At 37.9% G+C, this 25,315-nt stretch overlaps 1 long non-coding RNA gene across 1 annotated transcript in view; it reads left to right on the top strand.

The window, feature by feature from the left end:
• Positions 1–24,753, top strand: part of LOC311606705 — a 342,592-nt gene extending 317,839 nt beyond the window's left edge. Inside the window, exon 4 of the long non-coding RNA XR_014782412.1 lies at positions 24,591–24,753. This is a non-coding gene — a long non-coding RNA (uncharacterized lncRNA). The remainder of the gene's footprint in view (positions 1–24,590) is intronic.
• The last annotated feature ends 562 nt before the right edge of the window (positions 24,754–25,315 follow it).

Raw genomic sequence — 25,315 nt, 5'->3', positions numbered from 1 at the left:
ATTTAATAGCACATGCTCATTATCAAGTGAATTACATTGTTTAAAATGGAGACATACAGATTGCAAGAAAATTAATGGTGTGCGGTGTGGGAATGCCTTACAATGTAAGGAAATCTTGTGACCAAGGCATGGATGACGTGGCAGCATCTTCTCAGTTTTAAGTATTTACCTTTTGTTAGAGTTTTGAGTACTGAGATAGAAGACCTTTGACCTGAGCAATCACATAATACTGGGTAGGTCGTTAACAGTTTTATCTCATAAAATCCTCAGAGATGGCTCTACGACAAACACGCTGAACACGCCTTAGAACTCGGATCAGAATAAGGAATCGGGATGTTGTGCAAAGTGATTACTGAAAGAAGGCTGTTGGGAGAGAGTGAGGGGAGCAGAAAAGTATGGAAAGAATAAAGTAGATGTGCTTTCAAAGCTCATGTCACATACAGACTAAACGGACTCAAACTTGGTTAATTCACTTAACCTCCCAACTTAATCTTCAGACTCTGTAATGAAGAGCTCATGATACTTTCCCTCTTCGGATTACTGGGTGCTAGAGATGAAACAAGTGGAAAATGCTTGGCCAGGCATGGCTTCCCTTCTCTCTGCTCCTAGTGAAACTTGGCTTGGGCAAGATCTGCCTCCTTTTCTATTTTCCAAGACACTATTCTACTCTCTGCCTATCTGCCTTTCTTTCCCGAGTCTTCTTAGCTGGAGCATGTCCCTTTCCCCAACTGGATTCAGATATTTGAGGATCAGGTTTCATCCCGTTCTCCTGCTGAATGAAAGGCTTCAGTTTCAGTCATGGCCCACAGGTCTCTCTTTAAAGCACCTGTGACAGATGCCTACAATTCACGCTCTTCGAGTGTCTACCACGTTGGAGATGTTCCATATATATTATCTCAGAAAATGGTGTCAAATATCTGTTACCTAATACACAGCTTAAGATGTGAGGCTCAGAGAAATCACAGGTAGCACACAGGAAATTTAGCTCCAGGTCCGGTGACCGCAAGGTAAAGGTCTTTCTTGACAATGTTATTTGAATGAAATAAGAATAATCCCTGTTTATCAACATTTTCCAATAGGAAGAAAAAAAAACCAAGCCTCCTACCTACGTGGGGTCATCTTGCTATGGTAACACGAGCCTCTGAGTCACCCACTCAGAGCTCGGGGTCATCATGACCTGCACAGAATGTCAACGGTTGATGAGGTCACACCTGTGGGAGCCAGCTTCCCTTCTTCATGTTCGAGGTTTTGAGCCTTGGGAAAGATGGTTTCTATTTGTGTTTTAAGTAGGTGCTGGCTCTTTGAGAAAAGATAAAAAGACAAGCTATCAATCAAACAGGGAAGATCCCACTATTTTTAATCTGGATTCTCATTTCCTCCATGGTAAGCTCGTTGAGTCCTATTATAGCTCCTCGGGATTCTGATATTTTAAATTACAGTTTTGTCAAGCACAAAACACAATATCCTCGTTCCTTGGCACCAAGCAGAGCCGTGCAATACCGACTGAGATTTTTACCTTTCTTATGAGAACATTGAAGTTCAGAGACCTTAAGGGAACCACTGTAGTTTTTATGCACAATTACTTATACTTGCGAATGCTTTGACTTGTAGCCTGGTCCTTTTATCCGGTATCCCGTTCCCACCATCAGTTGACGTAGGACTCGAGGACAGACATGGCACCCTGAGCTTTGTTTTATTCCCTTTTCTGGATTCACAGCGGATATTTAATATGAAGACATGGACTAGATTTGAACACAAGCACCAGTAGCGCTTCAGGTGCTTTCCCTGGATGACAAGGAAGAAAAGGAAAATTAAATGCTGCTAAATAGGGAAACATGCTACCTGCCAGAGCATGCCACGTGTGCTTATGTTTGGGATTAGAAACAACTAACTAACTTGCTGTGGGACACTGCCCTAATAAACCACACAGGCCTGACTAAGTAGAACTACCTTGACTAGGTCGTTTTAACAGCCTGCTCAGTAAGGGCCTTATTTCTGTCCTGCCTGGTCTGTGACTTTAGGGAGATCCCACATTGATTATGAATTTTCTCATTATCTACCAAACAGAATTTTGTCCTCTCCCTTTGGATATTCAAAAAATCTTTCCCAAATTTTCCTTCTTCCTAGTGTTTCCTTACCGCTCCCATTTCACTCTATTCTATTGCACCTGGCTTCTGTCTGGTTTCTGTTTCGAGTTGCACTTGAGGAGCATTGCTTCACAGACAAGCCACAGAATGGCCGTGGCTCTCCACTGAGAATGTTGATAAGGCTGCATTTTTAAAGGAGTTAACCCTTCTATTAAAATGAGGAAAATTTCCCAATACTTAAAAAAAAAACACAACACAACACAAAACAAAGCAAAACAAAACCCAAACCAACAACCAAACAACCAAACAAAAAAACAGCCCAAGAAGTAGACTTATCATAATGTCAGGGATATGGGTCATTAATTTATTAAAGTATATTTACATACAACTACAGTTATTGGCAGCATGTTGGGGGAGTGATAAGGTTGTCCTAGTTGCCAGGAACTGAAAGTCAAGTGAGTAAAAATATTGCAGAGACTGTGGTGTTGCTAAGCAATTTCACCTGCCCCCAGATCTCCTGGGAAACCACAATTCTCATCCTCTTCACTGTTGGGTGAAGAACTTACTGCTATTTCATGTCAATGGAATATTGGCAGGGTGAATTTCTGTACCCGGCCTTAAAACAAACCTCGCTTTATATTTATAGTTCATGTGGCCGGCCATGTTATGATGCACTCACACGAAGTGCCTGGATCCCTGAGTCACTGTCTAGAGGTGAGCTTGATGCTTTATGGTCTGATGGATTTTTCTTTAAGAATGGTTAAGCACAGGACACAGTCTTAAGCATCATGGCCACTGGATTAGTTCAGAAGAGCTGCTATAACAGTTGGACAGTAGAATCTAGGTCAAGTTAGGATTATTCACTTTTTTTTTTAGTTATGTATGTTTAGAACTTATCAATGAAGAATTATAATAAAATATAAAACTGTTTTCATTTATATTTATTATATATAACATGATGTTTTAAAGTATATATACATCATTAAAGTATGGTTTATTAATGAAGGCATTATCTCACATGTTTGTTCATTTTTGAGGTGAGTCACAGCATCCACTCTTAGCACTCTTCAAGAATTGTATACATTATTATTAGCTCAGTACCACATTACACAAGAGATCTCTTGAGCATATTCTTCATAACTTGAAGTATGAATTATTTGATCAATATTCTTCTATAGACCTCGCCTTCAAACCACTCCAGCTGTTGGAAATTACCTTTCTACTTTCTTCTGCTATGGGATCAATATTTTTATATTCTCCTTCTGAATATACTTAATACTTTTCTGTGACTTGCTTATTTTATTTAATGTAATGTCCCCTGGCTCCATCTGTGTCATTGCAAGTGAAAAAGTTTCCTTCAGTTTTCATCTAAATAGTGTTCCACTGTGTATGTGATGTGCTGTGGGATGGAATCTGGGTGGAAGGAGAGGTGCTTTCCAAGCCTGTTGGTTTTAAACATTATATAACATTATATCAATGGGATCCTCTCAGTCTTGATGAACAGGGAGGGAAGGGCCTTTAAACTCATTATTCCATAGATACTTTAATAACACACGAAGTAGTTCAAAGTAATTGGTTTGCCTTAAAGTGGGCTATATGATTGTATACATCATTACATTATCATGTGTATGAATAATATAGACTTCTATGCATTCAACCTTTAGTAACCTATGCAGCCGTGTAGTAGTAATATTCAACATGGCTGTCTTTCCTTATCAAAGAATCATCAGCTCACTCATCTTGTCTCTAGAAAGTGATGGGATTTTGAGTATACTGTAGTCAGGAAGCCTAGAAGGGAGAAACAATTCAATTGTACCTTAGAGAATATACATCCTAAATGGATCCAATAAGAAAGAGAAGCTTTCTGAAGTAAGATTGCCGGCTGTGTGGTCCTCGCTTTTTAATAGGCCCCTTGGTTTTGCCTTCTGTGTTACTCACCTCTCAGACTTCTCAGCTTGTAACTTTATTTTTTTTGTGACTTTTCATAGTAGCGTCTGGGGCTAAGGGTCACAGTTGTTCTGGATTATTCCATACAACAACACAACAATCATAGGAAGAGACATTATTATGCCAGCTCTTCAAAGAATAAGCCTTGGGGTATTATGACCTTGTCCAGATTCATTCCCAGGCCAAATGCAATGCTCTGGTTAGCGTTAGCATGAATTGCATTGGGAGTTAGTATAGGTCATTGGAAGTTAGCCAATATAGGCCCTCTGTGTTTGTCACATAGGAGAAAAATAAATGGTTTTGTGTATAGAGGCAAAATCAAGTGGACGATACCATTCAGTGGATGTTTTCGGTGCTTCTAAATTCAAGTATTTTGCTTGGATTGGTCAAATAAGAAGGCACAGTGACTGGTCACATTTCTGACTACCTGATGGCTCTCCTCGTTTGTAACATGCCCCCTTGTCCCTGTTTCCTTTACACCACCCACAGCATCAAACATATTTATAGTAAATGCCTTTCCACATGATGAGTTTCTAAATAATATTCATATGAGGCAAGAGCTGGACTGTAAGGAACTTGAATTTTTTTTTTAGGTCATTGCTAAGAGCCTTTCATGACCCTTGTCATTTTAACCAACTGGATGCTTACTATAAAATTGAGGAATGTCATGGGTTTGCTAGGTTTTTTCATTTTTAAAGTCTGCCCACTGCCTTTTCTTCTGTGTTACTTTCTATTGTGGCTTATTTATTAGCTGACATTTGTGTGAATCAGAACGCTAAAATGGGGCTCATTTGGCTAAAACCGAGGTGTTGCTGGGACTGTATTTCTCTCCAGATGTTCTGGGGGAGATTTTGAATGCCGAGATTCTAGTAACTATGGTTCTGTTTTCTTTGTGGCTGTGCACTGAGGGTGGGCCTGGCTTTCAAGGGCTGCTACATGCCCTGACTTTGGCTTTCTGCCTTCATGTTCAAAGCCAGCTACAGCAAATTTTCCTGAAGTTGCATGCTTATGCACCTTAATAGGAGTCCCCTTCCTCGAACCGAAGCAAAGCAAAGCAAAATGCAGAGTAATCTTGCCCTCTTAGTGGCCACCTAATTATCAACAGTAATTCTATCCATAAAACAAAATTTTCATTGGTTTATAGTTCAGGATATGAGTAATTCGGCGAACCATTATTCTTCTTCACGTGTGTGCATGCACACACACACTCATGCACACACATGCATGTATGCACACACACACACACACACACACACACACACACACACACACACACCTGGCTCATATAGTTTTACTCCCTTTTCAGAATTCTTTTTTTAAAAAAATGCTCCCTTTCTGTTCAGTTTCATACAGAAGAATTCTGATATTGACTGCAGGGTTTTTGTTTGTTTTGTTTTTTGTTTTTTAAATAACAAGTACTCTCTATTTCTCTGTGGGTATGGATTAAGAGTTCTGCAATTCAATTCAGTTTGAAACTGTCAGGCTGACCTTAGTACCAGATTCTACAAGAGAAATCCAACAAGATGGCTTTTTCTTCAGATGTCAGCATCCTTCACTCCCTTCCGATGTCTGGCTGACCAGGGCTGCTCTGATGTCTTCCTTATATTTGACTATATTCTAGAAAGGCTCACAAAACTCAAGAAAATGTTTTCTTATGTTTACAAGTTTACTATGAAAGATTAAACCCTGAAATCACCAGATAGGAGAGATTCACAGTGCAAAGCAGGGTGGAGAGGCATAAAACCTCCTTGCCTTTTCTTTGCACATGTATTCCCAATACCTTGATTTACTTTTGGTTTTTTAGAGAGTCTTACATCGACCTAACTGATTAAATCATTGATCACTGGTGTATTAATGATTTAAAATATATTTGCTTTCTGAGAACCAGTTTCCCATCAGACCCGTTTTCTAGGTCTTTTCAAGGCACCTCACTAACATGAACTCAGAGGTGGTTGAAAAGGGCTTGTTAAAAACAACAAAAGATGAAAGTTGCTCTACTAACCTTTGTAGTTTGGATACTAAGGAAAGACCCAAATGTCACAAAATATTTTCCTTTTGTTTTTATCATACAGGAAATGACTGGGCTTTAGAGGTTCTTCCCAAGAAGTAGAGACAAAGACTAAAGTATATATTTCTTCTATTCCATTATCTCAATGATTAAATTTTATAAATTAAAATTTTCATTTAAAATATGGATGAAGATCTTATCCAGATGAACTCTGTTTCTGGTACAACCTCGTTTTCTTTGATTATTATTTAGTGTTGATACTGTTGTGGTTTACATTAGCTGAACTGCCACTTGTTTTCAGGATTATGTTCTATTATAATGTAGCATGAAAAGAATCCTCCCTATGCACTGTCACAGTTCTAAGGTTTAAGAGTCAATTTTAGGTCATATATTATCTTAAACTAAACTTAAAAAAGAAAGTCTAACGATGCTTTCTGGCTCATGTTATCAACTGTTTCCCTAAGATTATAGTGGTTGAGGTTTTTCCAAACTATTTTATGCCTATTTGTGAGCATTCACTTCAGCTATATCACTTTTCTGCTCAGGGCTCTAAATCGACTGTAAATTGCATAGCATCTGAGTTAAAATGCTTTATTCGGTTGCTCAGAGGAATGAAAATGTTTCTTTGAGCTGCTTGAATCCTCAATAATCTCTGAGTGGTAGCCACAGTATTATACAAAAAAAAATCAATATATATCTGGATATTTTGCTTGCTAGAGATAATAATCACCAGTGTTTTGGGGATGGTACAGTGTGTCATGTATTTTACACAGCTTTCTGATTGAATTCCCACAGCACTGCTGTGGTGAGGGACATACACTATATTCAATTCTGTTTTATAGGAAACAAAAGTAAGGAAGCTAAAGTCACTTGCCCCAGGCTATGTGGCTATGAAGTTTCAGTATAGATACTTAAATTTGCTATTTCTGTACCCTTACCATTAGGCTCTAAATGCCCCATAAAATGTGTTCCTGTTTAAAGTGGTTATTTTACCATAGCTACAGAGGCATTTGTGGATCAAACATTATCATTACTTTACTGGCAGGAAATTGGGTTCTGTAGTTGTTCTGTATGATTTCTAATATTCATAATGATGCAGCTATCCTTCCATTTTCCCCTTCTATTAAAGCAATATCATGGCAGGTAACCAATTTTAATAAACCACTACAGGGCATGTAGTTTGCTTCAGTTAATAGGCTCGCCACATCCACCCATTAGATAAACACTCATTGCTTATTAGGGGATCCTTTTCTGTTTCCTCCCCCAATTTTGGAATGGTTCTGGGAGTCATCTAGGAAACTATATAAATGGATTCTTCAGCATGTTCTATTGTCTTATGCTAGCACGCAGAGGACACAATTGTTTGGAACCAATATGGAAGCCAAACCCATCAAAGGACGTAAGAACAACAGAAAAATGAGTTCATTATATTCCATAAGATTGTTTGGGTATAAAGCATTCTTTTTTCTAGTCTCTAGTTATTTTGTCATGTCATTTTAGGCATAAACAGTTACATGAAGCAACACCATGTATGCAGTCAATCCCACGTTCTCATAAAGCAGATGCCAAACTTCATAAGCAGTGTTGAAGAAGAGCAGGCAGGAGACTGGAGGGCGGTGGCTCTGATACAGTCTCCACCCGAGTTTCATTTAATTGCCTAGGACCACATCCCATCTCCAAGCCACATTTCAGAATAGAGGACTAAGAAGATAAAAAGGTACTACAGTAAAATCACAGAACATGTCAGGAGAATAAGGAAGAAAGGGCACGTATAGAACATAAATAAAAGGAAGAGGGTATGACCTTAAAAGAACAGAAAAAGGAAGTCTCACATAAACACTATCTATGTTATTACAAAGATAAACTAGAATATTCAAAATATGAAGTGACCAGCCCTTAAATCCTTTTACTTGCAATCGTACCAGTAATCTTTATTCAATCCCTTATATAGTTATGTGAAATAGACACACAAATCAAACCTTTGCTGATAATTTATAAAAGAGAAATATATTTTGAAATGACTTTTGGAGTATGTATATAAGTTACCATTTACTACAGGCAAAAGAAAATTTTTGTATTAAGAAATAGATGTGCTTGTTTCTTTTTACATAAAGAAATTGTTGTGGGACATTGTACACTGCACGATGCAACTCACAGTAAGTGTTTTGAGGCGTTGTTACACATTTTGAGCTCATGGTCATTGGTGCTGAAACTGGTGCTTCAGCCAATATGTAGTACATAGTAGCAGAAGTTTGTTTAGAACTGTTTCAAAAGTTGTTGGATATTCTGTATTTATCCTGAGTCAAATTCATTTAATGAACTTTATGATATGTAAATCATCAGTTGCCCATGCATATGCTAAATGGAGAACCTTTCTGCTGGCAAACCAGGATCTGTCTATTTCATAGAATAAACTGTTGAATCAATAACAGCAGTGAGAAAAACTTTTATGTACATTAATAACATGAAATATGTGCATAATGTAAGAAAGTTAGGAATGAAGACAATCAAAACAATTTAAATACCTAATTAACAAAAGGATGGCAAATAAAATAATGAAAAGAAAAACAATAGAGAAAACTATAAAATATTTATGGCAAAAACCAGTGAAAGCTGTGTCAACACCTGTGGAGACACATGGTTTGTGGGTCTGAGTTGTTTTATCTGAAGGTATAAATTATTGAAGACTGAGAAATGTTCTCATGAAAAAGTGAAAAGAATCAAGAAACAAAGAAAAAGAATGCCAAAAGCAGAAAAATGATACGAGGTTAGATAGAGCAGTGTCTATTCTCTGAAATGACAAACGTCAAAAACAAACGTCAAAAACAAACGACAATCCCACCCCATCCCCACCCCCACCCAAAATCCCAAACAGTTGTATGGCATGACTTAAACCAAAGAATGACAACATTTTAAAATCAAATACACATAGACTATATATTTGCGAATCATAAAGTTATTACGTACTAACTACATGAATCTGAAAACAAAACAAAACACACCAACTGGAGTGTAAGGCAAATTCTTCTCAAATGGTCACAAGGAAAGCTCAGGTTAGAGTAGGGTGGGCCAATAGCCACTAAGTAGTTTAAATATGTTCAAAAGATGTCCTTGCCTCATAGCTCAGGTAATTTTACAAATGAAATCAATGCAATTATCAAGGGTCAGGCAACTTCATTCTTAAACACGATATTACAAAAAGAAATAGAAAAACAGGAACTATGAAGAATTAAATTTATGAGATAGTCTCATTTGTGATCATACAAAGGTTTAAATATTTTAGGAAAATGCTGCAATCTATTGTTACTGCAGGATAAAATTATGACACTGGCCGAAAAATGTCCAGCTGATCTGACATTGAATAAAATCTATGCAGTAATAAGTGCAGCCAAAAATATAAAAACAAAGCAAAACAAAACCACAACAATTCTGCCTAAACATTGACAAATAATAGGAAACTCCTTACTGAAGTCCTGTAGTGAACAGTCTCAATGACAAAGCATTAAGCACATTACATTTGATCCAGGGACCAGGCAAACAGTTCATTTTCCCTGCTACCATCCAACTGATTCCTACAGACTGAATAATCAACTCAGGTTTGCTTGGGTACTTCCTGGGTTTAATTTTGAGAGTACCATACCTTGGAAAACTCTTTAAAAGCTGACTTACCTGTGTGGTTTGGGTAGTAAACAATAATTTTAACCCAGAAATCTCCTCTTTTAGAAACACTTTGAGTCTTGGGCAAAATAGTGTGGTTGGCCAACTTACTCAAGGTCCTGGGCAAAGCAATAACAAACAAAACCTACATGAAGTGTAGAAAACCTTGAAAGGAAGAAGTAAAAGTTTTTTTTCAATAAGATAAACTATGAAACATACTAAATTGTTAATTGACTAATTATAATAATAATATATTACAACAAACCCACCAGCAACAGAAGCCAATTGGAGTCTCAAGACAATAGTCCCCCACTCTCTGTGATTCCAGTTTTAATGGCTTCCATTAACCCAGAGTCAAAAACAGTGTGAAAATACTCGTTGGGAACTGGCATAAGTTTTTAAAGTATATTTTAAATTGTATGATGTTCTGATCAGTGTGATAAAATCTTTTACTTCCGACAGAAAGCATCCCTTTGTAAATGGTATCTATGGCGTAGAGGTTGCCCTCCTATTTTTTTCTTAGTGGTTATCTCAGTTATCAGATTGATTGCAACAATATCACAGTATGTACACACACACATACACACACACACACACACTACACACTGTTGTGAGTATTTGATCATTGAGTTCAAAAGCCAGGTATCCATTATGTGTACAAGCTAAAACAGGAAGCATTATTCTGCACCTAAAGATTTTGAAGAAATTAGAAAACTAGAAAAATCTAAAGTCTATCAAAATGTGAAGGAAATGAGCTCCCTCACATTATTGGAAGTACAATTAGAATCATTCCAAAAGGCCTAATAAAGTCCAGTAGGGCCTAATGGACTAAACATGCAAATGATGCTCAATTGACAAAAATAAAAACTGCAGTGTTCGTTGTCTCAATGGTACCCTGAGCCCTGGTGACTTGCTAGCTGGGTTACTGCAGTATTAATCTGAGGTCTGCTACCCAGGACTTTCCCTGCAAATATCAGGCATATGATATTTATTATAAGTCTCAGGGCACAGGTGAACTGCAGACAAATTCTTTGACATAAAGTAACAAAAGACGGCTTCTATTCTATTTTCCAGTAAGGTCCTAATCCCTCTGCGAGACCTCATTAGCACAAACTTTACTGTCTGCTTTCTTACTGACATTCTTGTTTTCTGAGCCCTTACCAGACTATTCTGTTGAATGTTGACTTGACAACATTCTAAGGCTTTTACATCCCACAGGATTCAAACTTTTCTAAATTATAACCATAATCAGTTCCGAAACCTTTTGAACCAAATGGTCAGGTAGTTACAACGGTGGCCTCACTCTTGGTATCACCTTTCCGACTTGTCTTGTCAGACTTCCTGGAGTTATGAAAAGTTCACAAGAGAAACAGCTGAGCAAGGGGAAGACTCACTTTGACGCACCATTTCCAAGATGTCCCACTGTCCTTCTGGGGTACAATATTGTGCAGCACAGCACTCCACACCATGGTAATCCAGAGCAGGAGGAAGGAAAACATCTCATTGCTGATTGTCTCTCCTTTTCTCATATTATTTCACATAGACCCCCATGCTGTAGCTAGATGTCACCCACATTGAGGCAGACATTTCTCCATCAGTCTTTTCGTAAGTCACCCTTGCATACATACCTAGAGGTGAGAGCCACTAACTCGTGGGCACATCCGGTAAAGCTGACATATGAATCACACTGAATTAAAAAGGTAGGAACAGACTTTCTCTGGAATGAGCTCCTACTCTGATGTGTGGGTCCTTCCTGAAGAAGGAATTTTGTTTACTCAACCCAGGCTCAATTTTAGTTTACTCATTTTTTAATATAACAAATATTTTGTGACTCATAATGATAGGAATGAATTTTTTTCACAAGTCCTAGATATATGACATTGAGCAAACAGAAATTATCCCAGTCTCAAACTCACTAAGTAAAGTCTACTTCTATGAGACAGACCCAAGACTGTGGAAAGACTATTTCTTCAGGCAGTTTCAGAAACTGCTGTTGGTCTTTTTAGAATAGAATCACCCAGAAAGTATGTAATCCTGATAAGAAGCCATGATTATAGACAAGTTGTAGAGACTTTTTGAACATATGCTTGGCTCTTATTAACATGCTCACAGGAGACAGGTGCAACAGGCTTTGTTAGGATGTATCACTCTTGCCTTGGCCCTAGGTCATCATTATACCCCCCCCCCAAGAGAGAGAAGAAATAAGAACTACTAGGCTTTGAGAGCAAAAAGGTATAGAACTGAAAAGAAGTGGGTCATTTAAAACTCTTAGCTTTCTTATGCCTATAAAGTATTGTATAATTGAGGGGAAATCACTGCTTTTAGCTCTGTTTAAAGCCTGATAATCTTCCTTTGCACATAACCGCAGATGTTCATAAATGAAGGTGTTATGTGAATTTGCTTCAACATTCAATTCATCACAGTCAGGGTCCAAATGAAGTCATCACAGCTCAAGAAGAGAACTATCATTTTACCTAATCTGTCTCCAATAAAATCTCAATTTATGATTTCATTTACTGCATACAACTTAGGGTCTCAATAAGTTTAACTAATTAAGATTTATTCTGGCCACTTATAGTTAGTAAATGGGGAACCAGATAGATAACACGTCCCAGTTAAATACTAAGTTGTTATTAACTGTAGACTTACTAGAACTTTTAAAGGTCTCCTGAGCCTTGTGAGAGAGGTTCATTTATTTTCCTATAGATATTTTATTTTTTAAAAAAAATCCATTGTGTTCCTAGTATCATGCTTGATGATGAAGATATATTCCAAAACAGAGTAGTCATGGTTCCTACACAGGTGGATCCTAGATAGAGTCAAATCTTACAGAGAGAGTGGGGGAATTTTCTTAAAACTATGTATTGATAAATAAAATCAGCAGGATGCTCTGTTGCAATCAAACAAGTATGGAACCTATCTAAATAAATAGGTTAAGGTCTCTGGAGGCAATAGAATTTAAACACAAGCAGTGTCTATTGGGAAGAGGATACTTGAGGAATGTTTGAAGCTACAGAGGTCTTTGATAGCCATTTCTATAATTTGATTTTGGTGTAAGGTACAATAAGACTTAAGTTGAGGCTTATTGCTTGATCTTAGAGGTGTCTAGAGTTGCTTGTTGTTTTAAAAGCCTACCCTTCTTTCACTAAATTGCTATTTCTTCTACATCAAGCTACCTGAGAGGATATCTGGGCTCTGCTGTCTGTTTCACTGGTCCGTGTGTCTAGTCTCCCAACACTACCCGGGCACACCATAAGCCTTGACATTTAGCAGACTGATTTCCCCCTATTCTTTATCAAAACTATAGGTATTCAGTTCTTTAGCCTTTATACATGGTTTTAGAATAATAGTGATTGTACATAAAAATCTGCTGTAATTGTAATACAATTCTTATTGTACCAAATTTAGACATCATTATGATGACAGTTGGCACAGTTATGATACCGGATCATCTAGCTGGTGAATCTGGTGTCCCTATTTCTGTTTTACTTTATTTGCTTCTCAGCAGTTGGTACTATTTATCAAAGAAATAAAACAGATATTTACTAGATTTACTATTAAAGACTAGTTTTATCGATTACAATGAAAATTACATTTATTTTGGAGAATATACAGAAATATAGTTAATAATATACTTTCCTTTTATTCTGTGAACTTGGAAAGCCTATTTATTAGCTATGGGAATTCCTTTTTTTGTAGACTTAGTTCTTCCATCTAGACAACAACGCCATCTTTAAATGTGGACAATTTTACTATTTCCCTCTACTCTGCGTGCATTTGTTGTCCTAGCTAAAAGTCATTCTTTAGAGCAAGGGAGAGGAGACTAGGCATCACTTACTTCTCCACTCTCAAAATGATCTAGCCACTTGAAATTAATTTTGATGGTAGCCAAGTTTTGGCAGAAGGTGGTTTTGCCATTTTAAGAAGTGTACACCCTTTCTATTTTTTTTTCTGAGAGCTTTTTGAAATAAATGTGTGTTGACTTATACCAAACTATTGTACTGAGTTCAGGATTGCATTTTCCATATAACTAACTTTGTATCTCTTGAACAAATCCCCTGTGACCATTGCTTTCTTGCTTTATAATGGGCATATATTTTCAAAATCTCAGTACATTCAAAATATTGTTATATCAGAAACATAGGCGGGCATGGTGGCGCATGCCATTAATCCCCACACTTAGGAAAGCAAAGGCAGGTAAATTTCTGTGAGTTCAAGGCCAATATGAACTACAAAGCAAGTCTAGGACAACCAAGGCTACACAGAGAAACCTTGTATCAAACAACAACAACAACAACACAAAACCATACATTTAGTATGTTTAGCTTACAGTTTAGCCTAACATGCCTTAAACACATGTGAAATATTTACATTAACATATGGGTAGGTAAAGTTGTCTAAAACACTGCCTGCTTTGTAATGAATTTTGTATAAGTTACTGGATACTAGTATCCAAAGAGTATTGGCAGCACAACTCTGTACATAATTAATTGTTGACCTTTTGAGTGTGTGCCTGCCTAGAAGATGAGGCATGTTGCTATTGCCCAGCACTACAAATAGTATACATACTATTCCCACTCTGGGAAAAGTTTTAAATTAGAAATGAAGTTGCTAATGATTCTGTGTCATTTTTCACCTTAATAAGGTAAAAAAGCAGGTTAATTCACCACTAACCAATATAACAGTGTGAACTGTTATATATTGTTTGATTTCATTTGCAACCATTTTTAAGGATTTGTGTATCTATTTTCCTAAGACATATTGATCTATATATATATATATATATTCTGTTTTTTAATAAAATCAAATAAGACAAGATAAAAAACAATATATTACAATATGATAAAAGAAAGAAGCAGAAGGAAAAGAGCCAAAGAAAATGCACAAGAAAGAGATATAGTTTAGAGATCCACACTTGTTTTCACACTCAGGAATCCTATAAAAACATTAAGCTGGAAGCCAAAGTATATATGCAAAGGGCCTGTAAGGTGGAAAAATGATAGACAATTTTCCATAAATAAAATAAAGTAATGTAGAATAAAAATTAAGAATAAGATTTTTAAAAAGAAAGAAAGAAAACCTGCTGTGACATTATGAGTCAAAGAGTTGTGGAGTTTGTTTTCTGTTGGCCATCTACTGCTGGGCATGCAGCCTACCCTTAAGAGCAGTTATATAAAAACATAGATATTATATAACCCTAATAAAGTATATAAATATAACATAAACATATAAATAATATAAATAATAACTATATATATTTACAAAGCTTATACTGTGTTAGGTTTTCACACTACTTCTCAGTGGCCCTTAATTTTAGCTGACTCTCTCCATATTCCCTCCCTTGTCCCCCTTCTCCCCTACTTCCCGTTTGAGCCTCTCATTCTGTTCGCCCTATCCATGAATATCTATTTATTCTATTTCCCTTTCCTGATGAGAGCTATCTGTTTCCTTTATGTCCTTACTCTATACCTACCTTCTGTGGTTCTGTAGATTTTTAGCTTGGTTATCACTGATTTACTAGCTGTGATGGCTATATTTGCTTGTCAACTTGACTACATCTGGAATTAACTAAAATCCAAAAATGAAGGACATGCCTGTGAGAGATTTCAGGTTAATTTGAAGTGGAAAGGTCTATTTCTAATACGAATCTTTGAGCTAGGAAGACACAGCTCTAATCCAGATCTAATCCAGGCCACACCTTCTGCTGAGCCTATATAAGACCATGGGCTGAGCCTATATAAGACCATGGGCTGAGCCTATATAAGAACATGGGCTGAGCCTATATAAGAACATGGAAGAAAGAAGCATTTGCTCTTTGCCTACTTACTTTTGCCTTACTAGCAAGTTCATTACTTCCCTGGCACCGGAACCTACTTCTCTGGGATTCCAGGGTATATTGAAGGCCAGCTGAAACATCCAGCCTCATGTATTGAGCAATTATTGAATTCTTGAACTTTTCATTTATAGGTAGCTGTTACTGAATTAGCTGGACCACAACCTGTAAATCATTCTAATAAAATATGTATATATATATATATATATATGACCATATACATATATATTCATTCTACAGATTGTTATTCTAGAGAACCCTGACTACTGTAACACCTAATATCCACATATAAGTGAATAATACTGTTTTTTCTTTTCTGGGTCTGGGGTAACTCACTCTGGGTGTTTTTTCCTAATTCCATTGATTTACCTGTGCATTTAATGATTTCTGACAATTTCTGTTATTCTGACTTCTGACGCATATTATAATTATAAGAATCATCTTTAATGCTTACATGCTATATATTTTTACCATTATTTTTTTTTTTAAGATAGGTTCTTTCTACATAGTCCTGGCAGTTCTGGAAGTTACTATGTAGACCAGTCTGGCCTGATAAAAACCCACCTACCTCTGTCTCCCGAGTGCTGTGGTTAAAGGTGTGTGCCATCGTCCCTCACCCACGATTATACCTTCAACCCTCTCTATATTTAGTTTTGGAGTTAGTTTCTTTTACATGTTGCTAAGGTTGATCTTTACTGTCAACTTTATTGGATTTAGAATCACCATGGAAACACTGAATATGTCTCTCAGAATGTTTCCAGAAAGAAACTGAAGAGGAAAGGCATAACTTAACATGGGTAGTAGCATTCCTTGGGCTCCTGCTCTTGTTTGAGAAAAGAAGAGAAAGCGAGCTAAGTAGTTGCACTCCTCTTTATGTACTTCCTGCCTGGGGATGCGATGTGTGCAGTCTCTTTTGTGTTCTGGCTGCAATAGCATCGCTGCCATGATGGGCTGGGCCCCTTGAACTATAAGCTCAAATAAACAGGTTCTCTTTTAGGTTGCCTATTGTCAGGCATTTGCTCATAATAATGAGAAAATTAAAACCAATACACATGATATATGATTTAGTCATTTAAAGATATATCTTGTTAGAGTGAAAAGGGTGCCCATGTGTTAGAGTGTGTGTATGATATGAGCAAGGCCAAGTATTCAATTCCTAGCATCAGAAAAATAAAGAAGAGAGAAATATTGCAACCCTAACTTATTCCAGTAATGTCTGTAGTTATGCTTGTGCTGATTAGGGTTTTGTCAACTTGACATAAATTAGGGCCGAAAGAGAGAAACGCAGAGAGAGGTGCTTCAACAGATTGGCCTGTAGTGTGGGGGGACATCTTCTTGGTTAATTATTGACAAGGAAAGGCATAGCTCACTGTGGGCAGTGCCATCTCTGGGCAGGTCCTGGGCTATAGAAGAAAGCAGGCTAAGCAAGCCATAAGGAGCAAGCCCCTACTCGGCACTTCTCTGAGACCTCTGTTTCAGTTTCTACGTTGAGTTCTCACAATGATGACCTCTGCTCTATAACTGAGCTTGCCTTCCTCAGGTGTGGTTGTGGTTTGTCATAGTGACAGAAAGAAGCTAAACCATTAGTAAACTGCTTATATATTTTTGTGACTACTGATACATTAGGAACAACATATTCATGTGATTCTATCTTCTGCGTGTTCTGGGTATTTTGTTTGGCTGGTTGCTTCTCCTTTCTTCTTGTAACTGATGTGGAACAACTTCAGAATTTCCTTTCTCTTTGTTGATAGTGCGTCTCAGTGCTGTACTTAGGTACACGCTTTTGGTGGTCACTCTATAGTTCACAGTCCACCAGTGTTATCATCAGCTTGAGTGAGGTTCAGAACTCTTATACCACTTTGTGCCGTGTTCCTTTTGATTTTAGTACATTAAATTGGTTCTCTGTATATATTTAGAATCACATATCTGTTACAATTTTTACTTCAAATATCAAGCATAGAAAAAAAATCTCCCTTCCTCACTTGCACGTTCCCTTCTCTCCCTCCTCCCTCTCCCTCCTCCCTCTCCCTCCTGCCATCATTTTCTTACTTCATTTTCCTACTTTCATCAATTCCATTCTATTTAAAGAAATCTCTGGATATGTTTACTTGGATAGGTTTGCTGATAACACCGACTCGTAATTTTCCTTTATCTTTGATCACCTTTATTTTCTATTCTTTCCTAAATACAGGATTCTGGTTTGGTAGTGTTTAGTATTCAGCCTTTGGAACATGCTGTGACCCCTCTTCTGGCCTCTGTGATTCTGATGAGAGATCTGTTGGCATGTAAATTGTTTTTTCTCCACAGGTAAGGCGCCACTGATTCCTTGCTGCTTTCACTATTCTTTTCTTTATCATTATTTCTTGAGGCTTTTGATAATAACATGTCCTCGTGTGTATTTCTTTGCGTTTGTATTTCCTAGGCATTTGCTTAGGTATTTTGAAAGTTTATCTTTATATAACTTTCCAAATTTGTGAAATTTCAGCTATTATTTCTGAGTGATTTTTTTTAAGCTTTGTATTTTTTTTTCTCCTAGAACTCTTGTCACGGAGTTCTCTTTCTATATTTTGCTATTATCACTGAGTTTTTCTTTATTACCTCTCCCACCAGCTATTCAGATAGGTCAGCTTATATTCTCCTGGCTTTAATTCCACCAATTCTTTCCTCTCCCTGTGCATCCTACACACACACACACACACACACACACACACACACACACACACATATTTGCATTGGTCATTTTACTATTTTTCTTCCTAAAACTTCTAGTAGTTCTGCTATTTCATTTTTCTTAGCTGGTTTTTCTTAGCTGGGATCAGTTTTTATTTGTTTGTTTGTTTGTTTTTGCCTTTGTTGTTGAAGAATATTCACGGAACTCTCAAAGCATCTGTCCATGGATATTGTAAAATATTTACCATATGAGCATCTCACCTTTGTTATCAACGGGTTGGCAACTCTCACAGCGTATACTAAAACTTACTGAAAATGCATCACAAGCCTAGATGTGAAGTTGGAGACTGTAATGTTCCTAGATGAAGGCAGGTGTGGTTTCCTTATTACAGCCACCACTACCTAAACCCTCTAGTCATTTCTTTGCCGTTTTGTGTCTATGAATTCTTTACTCATTATAGTCTTCTCTTTAGTACAATGCGTAAGCTAACTATAAAGATACAAAACTACACAGGAAACCAAGAAGCAGTTTCCCTACTAATGAAGGGGCCAAAGCACTCTTCCTCAGAAGCCATGAAATACGGAGAGGAAGCAACCTGAAGAAACGCCGTTGGGGTTTTAAAAAATCCCAGACTTTTCACGAAACATGTAGATTTAAAATTATGTAGCGGGCGTGCAGCTTGGTCATCCTGTGGGTCCTCTAAGAAGGAGAGTAGGGGATGTGTCTGACTCGGTTGCCTTCCTTTGGATCCCTTTGCCTTGCTGGGACTTGGGGTGCCATGGTGGGTTGGTACTCTTTGGGGGCCTCCCCTTCTTGCAGAAGAAGGAAAGGGGAGAATGGAGTGAAGGGGGTCATGAGGGTAGGACTGGGAGGAGAAGAGAGAGGGGCTTGGACGAAAATGTAGTGACTACCAGCACACCTGGCGGCGCAGGCTGCAGCACAGAGAGCTGTGGGCTACAAAAACACCAGCACCTGGGCCTTTTAGCCCCAAGGAGACCCCGCAGTCTAGAACACAAGTGGATCTGACCTCAGGTCATCCGGCCAATCCACAGAAAATTCCTGATTCCACGCAGGCACAGGCGTGGCCTCCAAGGAACTTCACACTCTTAATCATTGTATTACTTTTTCAATCTAGATTTTCATCTAAATCTATGAGAAAACAAGGCATACAGGTAGAGATAGAGTTATTCATGTTTCTGTTCATTATAATTTACTTTTTTCTTTAATAAAGGTTAAATATCATACTATTTGTAAAGATAATATGTTAAGTACTGAAATTTATGTAGATAAAGATAAATAAATGATAATATTGTTATCCTTATATTAACTCTAACCTGATTTTTTTTTTAGTGGGAGGAGAATTTATAAAAATTATAAATAAATAAAGTAGGAGGGTACGGAAATTCTTGGTGTGGGTTAAATGTGACATGGACCAAATTTCAAAATAAGGAAAGTAGGTCATTGTCGATTTCAGAGCTTAATCCCAATTATAACGTGTCGCTGTGGCAATCTTAGACATTACCCCAAATTGGAGTCAGCTTAGCTCTCTCCAGATTAGGGGTCTGGTCTTTTATCAGTATCTTGAATGGCTACAAAGAGTTAAATAAAATAGGCAGTGTCAAGGTTGCTTTTCAAATCCAGGCTGCTGGCAACAATCTGAAAGTTCTGGAAGTGAGTGTTCGTACTATAATAAGCAAGACCCAAGACATCATATTAGTTAGCAAGCAACTTTGACCTGCATAAGAGCTTGAGGAGACCTGGGAATTATCTTTCACATACACAAAGGGAACTTAAGTGATTCATCAGTAATTTTTAAAGCTTCAGAGCAATACTTTTGTAGACAGGAAAAATAATGAAAAACAAGTTACCCTGGAGGTTTAGAGTTGACAAAATCAATCTGTGCTAACACCCGCTTGCTTCCCTAAACTGTTTTATCTGTCAGGTTTCAAACTGTCCAAGTTGGAACAACAAAACTTTGCCTATCACAGCAAAGCAAAGTAGGGATACAGCTACTGAGATAAAAAAGAAGAGTGAATCGATTCTCCCCATCAGACCCATTTTCTTAAGCTTTATATGTTTTGCTATCCCTTCATTTTGTGTAGCCGGAGCCAATCATATACAAGCGCCGAAGCAGTTCTGATTCTAATTTTTCTACGAGCCAAGTCTTATGACTTTCAGAGTGGGCTCTACACACTTTCTACATTGTGTCATGCCTCAAGTGAGTAGGAGTCTGCCTGCGTGGTGCATTCCATCTTTGTGGGGCCACTGAGGGCAACAGGACTTTGGTCAGGGTGCAGCCCCAGCCCAGCTTTTTTTTTTGTCCTATTACTTTGACAGCCAAAAGGCAGCTTTTCTATTTAAAAAAAAAATCAATTAGGGGGTGTTCGAAAAGGCAATCTCATGAATAATTCCATTTCTGTGTGTGCTGACAAGACTCTGGTATTTCTGTGCAGGGTCAATGGACGACCTTACCTCCATTTCCTGAAAATTTATCTTATCTATAGTATTCTGCTCTCTTTAGCCTGGCTTTAAAAAAAAATCTTCTTAGCAAAACCATCCCCACAATAGAGGCTTCTTTGACTTTGTTCTTCTGAGGAGAGTGTTTAAATCCCTGCTTTGAGAGATGTTGCTAGAGTTCCCTAAGCTGCATTGGCATTCATGGGCTATTTTATAAACCATAGAACATGAGCAGTAGGTGACCTAGAGATAAAGTAAAAAAAAAAACCAAAAAACAAAAACATGTTTTGAAGTTAATGGTCTAATAACTTTTTAGAATTCATAAACTAAAAGAATACTTAGAGATGTTTAAACAGGAGGGAATCATAGAAAGGTTTTGTTGCATCTTTCTATTACATTACTTATTTAGCATATGTGTGTATGTACGTGTGTGTGCGTGTGCGTGCATGTGTGTGTGTGTGCGTGTGTGTGTGTACTGATGTGCAAACTACAGGGCTTATGTAGAGGTCAGAGGACAACTTGTGAGTGTTGGTTTTCTCCCCACAGCCCCAACCATATGAGTCCCAGGAACTGAACTCAGGTTGTGAGGCCTGGCAGCAAGCATGCCTGCCAGCTAGACAACCTTGCCTGGATACCCTCAGAGAACTTTGCATCCCAGGTCTGCCTATCATTAACTATGTGACTTTGGGCAAATGATTTCAATTCTCAGAAACCTCTGGAAAATTGAGATAGACATATTTACTTGACCAAACTTGGACAGTACTGAGAGAATCAGTTAAGATAACGAATGCAGGGATGTTAATTAAATGTAGATATTTTGGGATACAAAAGGCATCATACTAATATGAAATTTAAACATTAACTACATCTGGTACATCAGTGTAGAACCTAAGTAGAATAATTTGGGTGTATTAATAGTGACAGTAACTCCATCAACATAATAGTATTGAGATGAAATACTATGAGGGGGAAAGCGTCTCCTTTCTATTTCGTTATTGTCTATCATCAAATGGATCCTTAAAAGAATGACATTTTCCTTTGTGTGTGAGTGACTCTGTTTATCTGCTTATTAAAATGCTGATTGTTCATGGAGAGCTGGCAGAACAAAGACAGACCTGATGTTGAGGTCTAGGCAGAAGCAGGAAAAATGCAGGAGCCAGTGGCGGGGTCAAGAAATAATGGGCCTGGCTGTAGTGTTCTCACTAAAAACAAACACACAAACAGTGTGTTTCAAATGACTTCATACGCTAGCAGAAAAAGGCACGCGTTTTAATGTGCTGAGCAAAGAAATATAGCTTAATTATTAGCCTGAGGATGACTTTTCGTATTTGAATCATCCTAGCCTCCAACAGCTAAGTTATAAACAATCTAGCAGAAATCATATTAAAGCAATATGACCATTATCATTGTTGAAGGACTTCACCTGCCCATTTAAGTTGGTTTTTTTTTTTTCCTCTCAACTCTGTGAGGTGAGAAAAGAGCAATGAAGCTGAGCAGCTATTTACTCAGGTTCACCCCGAAGACAGACATTCTATGAGTAAATCATGCACTGGGTTCTTCATCAAAGAAAGGCATAATGACGGCGTGTAGTGGAGTCTTTACTGGCTTTCAGAGCCATAAAGGTCCCAAGTCATAAGAAGAAGATCATGTGAACAGTAAGAAAATTCCACAGAAACAGTAACTTGAGCGTGTAGGATGAAAGTAACCGTCAACGCAAGGGTCAGGATCTTAGTTATAAATAGATTTCAGTTTCAGAGGCAGACATTTGCTGCCCACAAACACCTTGCTCTTGTCTTTTCTACTCATTTTGAATCCAAGTTAACTGAGTGGTTAGTGGCTCTTTGCTCAGCACCTACTATATATGAAGGGCCATGCTATGTTTTAAGAACTAAAGTTTCACACTGTACTGGAGTGTGTGGCAAGTCTACTTGAGGACAGTAGATAGAACTGTTGGCAGTGCTGGGCATCTGGCTGCCTCTGAACTCTGTTCTTCGTCGTAGGACTCACAGGACATAGGTGGCTTCGAATCTCGAGGACTGAAGCAATTTCAGCTAATAATTCATTTCGTTGTAATTAATTTAAATTTAAATAGCTGTGTGTGCCGCTAAAGTACCGTATTTGACACTTGTCCTCTAGATAGAGCTCATAAAGTCTGTCCGGTGAGGTTTTGGATGAGGGCCTTGGAAAAATTCTGTTTTTATATGTTTCTTATATAGAAATGAGGGTGTTAAGTCTTTTCTCCCACCTCTCTCTCTCTCTCCAGCACACTCATTCCTATTTTTACTATGTTACTGCAGTGCCTTTTTTTTTTTTTCTTTAATGAGTTTTGAATATCTCCTGTTAGGGCTGGTACTCGAATGACTGTGTTCTCTGATGAACATTTTGGTTTCTCCCATTATTTCTTTAGGTTACCAGCTTCCAAAAGATAGCTTGCTTTCACTGCTTGGGTGTAAATGTGCACATATATATCTAAATTTTCTCTTTTACTTTTGCCCCTTCTTCTTTTTTTATTATTTATTTTATTTATTATTTATTTTATTTATTATTTATTTTATTTTATTTTTATTGAAGAGTAAAATCATTCATATTACATCTCAATTGCTATCCCATCCCGTGCATCTCCCATTCCTCCCTCCCTCCCGCTTTCACCCCATTCCCCTTCCCTATGACTGTGACTGATGGGGACCTCCTCCCCTTGAATATGATGCTAGGGTATCAAGTTTCTTCTTGGTAGTCTGCTATCCTTCCTCCGAGTGCCATTGGGCCTCCCCATCAAGGGGACATGGCCAAATAAGGGGCACCTTCTTTCATCATGTATTACTAATCTGATCTTACAAGTCTTTTTTATGATTGCCCTGTGAATACGTGGTTATTATAAGAAGATCTGTAACTTCATCATGAGGTAGGTTGGTGTGAGTGTGACAAACTTCCGACCCTTTTCCAACACTGTGCACTAGCTTTCCAGATTTTAATAATTTCTACAGTGCGTGAATACCCTGCCTGTCAAAGACTGCTCTTTTGCTCTTGTTTTCCTGATGCTCCAGTTTCATTACCATCTGATTAGAGACACCATCTTCCTTTCTTTCTCCTAAAGAATTCCTTCTTTTCCCTTCATTTTTAAATCACCAGTTACATTAATTTTTATTTGCGCTTTATCCCTTAGTGCTGCCTACAGTGAAATCTCAAGAGGAGAGGGTGTTACCTTTCTTCTTATTTTCAGTACAATGAGTGTATTCTCATTGTCTTGAGCAGGTAATAGAAAGGCATGCAACTGTTCAGCAAATTTCTCAGAGTTAACAAATGATGGCAGTTTGCCTAAGGACATCCCCCTCCCCCACCGCCAAATAAATCTGAGCTCACCTGAGTTTCTGAGTACAGCCTTTTTTTTTGATAGCCACTCCTAATCTTCTTGATTTATAGTCTTAATTACTCCATATGTTCCATGTCAGACAAATAATTTTGCAACTTATTTCTTTGTGCGCCTTGTGCAAGACAAATTGGATATATGAATAATTTGACAATGTTTTAAACATGAGAAATGTACAGATTTTTGGTGATAGTAAGTAGGTAAATAATTACAATATCCTATGGTGAGCTCAATCATAGCAAGGGACTTGGCCTCCGACTGAGGGGCAGGTCTGCACAGAGGTGAGCAGGAAGTGGGGGTCTCAGCTATGGTGTCATGTACACTGTACTTTGAGATTTTGATAAAGTGTTATATGAAGTAGTCAAACTTGCATGGATTCTAATGTCTAAGAAGCCCAGCTTTGAAGCCTCATTTTGATTTCCTTATCTAGTTGATCTGGAGCTGACTGAAATAAATTGATGGGATTCAATTTCCGTTCTGCGTGTTTATTGATGGGATCAAGGGGCAGGCAAGGCTAGTAGCACTCATGATGAGTGTGTATTTTTCTTCTCTTCCTTTCCTAGGCCTTCACCTGTGAAGTGTGGAGGTCTCCTCTGTGCGACTTTCCTGTAACGTGATCTTGTCAGAGAAAACTGAGGAACTCCATCATTTTACATGTAGGTAGCTGTCTCTGAAATGAAAGGTATTTTAGCTTGTCTATGCCAGCTCCTACAGCGTGGTAATGATTACTCATCAGACACAGGGGCTTCTCAGAGCTGAATGATACCCCATTCCTAGATGCTGCCAATATTTAGAGAGGGTAAAGTTCCTTCATCGTGACTCCCTCTGCTGTGATCTTGAGCTTGCTGGGAAGTGGAGCACACACAGTGGCTTTTTCTCTAGATTTTTGGACTGATGCCTCATGAAGAAAGAAGACATTATTTATTTGAACACGCAGTTCCCTCCTTGGAGACATGGGCATCTCAGAAGACCATCGTGAAAGGAATAATGGGTTTTACAGTAAATATAAAGAGAATGTAATAATTATTAGGGTTTTGTGGGAAAATATGGATCAGAAGAGAGAAATTGCTTAACATTGATTCCTGTCAGGAACTCGCTCTGCCATTGTGAGAGCTGTGTGTGTGGGTCACTGATCCTCTCTCAGATCCTGTTTAATGGCTTAACAGACATATTTAGGTTTAAGCAAGTCTTTTGATGCTCTGTTTCCATGTACACCGATTTAGTACTCTTTAATTTAAAGACTTCCTATGTACAGCTTCTCTGCCAAGAGGGTACTTAAGTTAGGTGT

Source organism: Acomys minous (assembly GCF_964271855.1).
Source record: "Acomys minous genome assembly, chromosome: 10".
Taxonomy (NCBI): Eukaryota; Metazoa; Chordata; class Mammalia; order Rodentia; family Muridae; genus Acomys; species Acomys minous.
The sequence above is the reverse complement of the archived record's forward strand: the minus strand, read 5'-3'. Positions and strand labels throughout refer to the sequence as shown.